The following is a 3,895-nucleotide window of genomic DNA, read 5'->3' as shown; positions in this document are numbered from 1 at the left end:
ACTGTGGAAAAGAACAGGGGGCCTTATGATAAAGCAGGATTGGCCAAAATCAGGCGGCCAACTGGCCCCCACAGTTGTGACATGGAAGGCACAGCAGCTCTCTACACTGTCCTCTTCATGAGCTCCAGTTCTTTGAAAAGAGGAAGGCTACAAGAGCATAGTGGATGGGAGTCCTTCAATCTAATCTCAGAGAGGCCTGGACCAGACACAGCATTGTTCAACCTTGGCCCATGGCACAGCACAAGAGGGTGACCTGGTCAAAGGTAAATCTATTGGGAGGATTTCAACCAGGGATGTGGATTCCAGGTTAAAGATACCCAGGTTAAATCATATTTTGTGACCTAGTTGTTAACCAAAATGTTAATTTTGTTAAACAAGACATTCTCCCCAGATCTATACCACAAAGACAACACCAACATACAAAAAAAAAAAAAAGTCTGCTCCCATTTCGTCAATAACGGAGATATAATTTTGTCACACTGTAGATTAAGAGTAGTCCAATGAAATGTCATAAAAGGTGCAAGTACTTAAATTAGTTTTATTAAACTAGGTATTAACACTAGAAGGATATGCGGAAAAAAAAAAAGGCTGATGGCTCCACATTTGACTGTTTCCCACTCTTTCTTTCGTTTTCCAGGCCAATGTTACTATTTCTACATACAAGAGTTCCTGCGCTTGTCAATATTTCAACATGAGCCTAAATATACTAAATTGTCATAATAAATATATTTATCCTTTCCTGAGAAGAAACATGAGAAAAAAAGGGAAATAGTAAGATGCATTCCACTCTTTAGGTAAAGAAGTTCAGAAAACTCTCACCTAAAAAGAATAAAAATACGACCCTCAATAACTCAGGTTAAAAGACCAAAACACAAAGCAAAACAAAACAAAACCCAAAAAACTAAAAATAGAAGTGGGAAGGAAGATGTTCAGAAGTCAAATATCCTAAGGGCGCCTGGGTGGCTCAGTCAGTTAAGCATCCACCTTGGTCTCAGGTCATGATCTCTGGGTCTTGGGATCCTGCCCCGAGTCAGGCTCCCTGCTGAGCCTGCTTTTCCCTCTCCCGCAGCCCCTCCCCCTCCACTCATGCTCTCTCCTTCTTTCTCTTTCTCAAATAAATAAAATCTTAAAAAAGAAAAAATTAAGTAAGTAACATCTCCTAGATCAACCTCTGCACCTCTGCACAAAAGTAATTCTGGAAAAAAGCTCAAAGTCCTACCTGAGACCAGTTCAAGCATCCCCTGCCAAGCCCAAGGAGATACTGGTCCCTAACAGCAGAGATGCCAGGGCTGCTGCCAGGAGCCAGGGCTGCAGTGACAGATCAAGAAACTGCTCCAGGATGGCATCTCCACTCCTCTCAGCAGCGAGGTCAACAGTGTCCTCTCCAGCTCTACCACTGTGGGTTTTAAAACATCAAAACTTGTATCCTTCTCAGCTTAATGTAATTTTGTCAACAATTTTCAGATGCAACTTGACTGCCAAGAAAAGAGGCATTTCCTTTTCAAACATGAAGAAAGAAGAGGTAAGTCAGTGACTACTGGAACTTGAGAGGACCCTGAATATTAATATCAAGATCAAGATCACACCTTTAGTTGATATCAACTACTCCACCCACCCACATGACGCTTAGAACAATGTTCTTCCTGGGCACATGGGTGGCTTGATCAGTTAAGCATCTGACTATTGATTTCAGCTCAGGTCATGATCTCATGGCCCATGGGGTAGAGCCCCCATGTTGAGCCCTATGCTCAGTAGGGAGTCTGCTTGGGATTCTGTCCTGCTGCTCCCCCCACCCCACACTCTATAAAATAAATCTTTAATGCAGGTTCAAATGCCAAAGATTTCAAAATACCGTGATTCAAGAAGACAGCTTCTCAATGTGGTTCGGTAACTACTTACCCACCTCCTCCCCCCAAAAGAAAAACTCTTCTTAAAGACTGGGGGAAAATTTTAAATCACAAAATTAGAAATTCTTAGGAAATGTTTTTAATTATTTTTATTTCATTCAACATTGAATTATTTCTTATCTCAGCCTTTAAATAATTAATAGGGAGGGTGGTGCACACAGAGGCAAGCTGGGATAGCCTACAGCTACCTGTAAAAAACACAAATAATTTATTCCATTCAATCATGCAGAATTTAAATTTTAAACTAAAAACAGCAATCATATGTAATTATACGTTTAACTCTTGCATCGTTTTATAGAAAAACATATACCAAGGGAAAAAAAAGTGGTACTGGGTTAGAAATCTCTGGAATGCTAAAATCCGGATGACCATGAGGTATGACCTTAAAATCACTGCAACTACTTCAAAATATATCAACAGGGCCCCATTATGAGAACAATTAATACAAATGTAATAAAAACTACTGGTGAGCAAGCAAGGGAGGAAAGGAACCTGCAGGGCACTCAAGCCTGACTGGGATAACCCATGACAGATCCCAGCGCAGCTCGTGTAGAGTCTTGTACTGCACAGCGATTCAGGGATGGGCGCAGGATAGGCCCCTTGCCCCATGGATTCTCTCTCTGCAGTCTCTGACACCTGTAGCCCACTGAGCAGGAAGCAGATGCTCCTCCTCCTGACCTAAGCATACAGTAGCTTAACTATGTCAGAGTGCCTGTGTCATTCATCTGACTTCGCATCTACATGCAGGGGTTGCATCATCTCAAATCATCACAAGAAGGGGGGAGGATGGGATGCTGACATCCTCTGAGACCACATTCACGGAACAGTACACTGTTCCATTTGCTCTGTTGTTGCTAATCACTGTGCCTAATTTATAAATTATTTTATCATAAATAGGTCTGTATAGGGAAAAAAGGTAGTGTATGAAGGGATCAGTACGAGCTGCAGTTGCAGGCATCCACTGGGGGTCCTGGAAATGGGTCTCCTGCAGATAAGGTGGGACTGCTGTATGAGCAAAGCTCTCCCTGCAGCCTGCAGCCAAACACACATTGAACCATTTGTGACTTCTATCAAAGTTGTTTCTTTCAAACTTTTTTGTTTTTTAATGGAGGCTCCATGCCCAGCATGGAGCTCGATGCAGAGTTTGAACTCAGAACTCTTGAGATCAAGACCTGAACTGAGGGGCACCTGGGTGGCCCAGTCGGTTAGGTGACCAATTCTTGGTCTCGGTTCAGGTCATGATCTCAGGGTTGGGAGAGATGGAGCCTCCGCATTGGTCTCCGTATCAGGCTCTACACTGGGCATGGAGCCTGCTTGGGATTCTCTCTCTCTCCCTCTGCCCCTTTCTACCTTTCTCTCCCTCTCTTAAACAAACAAACAAAAAAATGACCTGAGCTGAAATCAGGAGTCAGATGCTTAACCAAATGAACTACCCAGGCAACCCTAGAGTCAAAACATTAATTAAAACACAGAAGTTGGGCGTCTGGGTGGCTCAGTCATTCCACTCAGGTCATGATCTCAGGGTCCTGGGATCAAGACCCACATCGGGGCTCCCTGCTCCACGAGGAGCCTGCTTCTCCCTCTCCAATGCCCCCTGCTTGTGTTCCCTGTCAAATAAATAAAATCTTAAAACACACACACACACACACACAGAAACTGTACTTCACAATTTCATTGTGAGAATTTTCTCAAACTTTCAAAGTGTATGTAGCTGATGCTGAGAAACATTGTGCAAAAACAACAACAGCAACAACATTGTGCTTTTCTCTGAACCAAAGCTGTCCCTCTCCTGATGAAAACTAAGCCCTGGGGCATCATTTGCCAGAACTAGGCACTCCTCCATTCTTTTCTGCTCCAGTATCCTATCAGCTTTTCACAAACCTAAGTAATTCTCTCTAGTCCAAAAAAGATCTTGAGCAAAACCACCCTTGAGCCACTGAGCCCCACTGAGCCAATGAAAAGATGTGCTCTGGAGACCTGGGATACAG

This window comes from Mustela nigripes, chromosome 7 (genome assembly GCF_022355385.1).
Source record: "Mustela nigripes isolate SB6536 chromosome 7, MUSNIG.SB6536, whole genome shotgun sequence".
Lineage (NCBI taxonomy): Eukaryota > Metazoa > Chordata > Mammalia > Carnivora > Mustelidae > Mustela > Mustela nigripes.
This window is presented reverse-complemented; position numbering follows the sequence as displayed.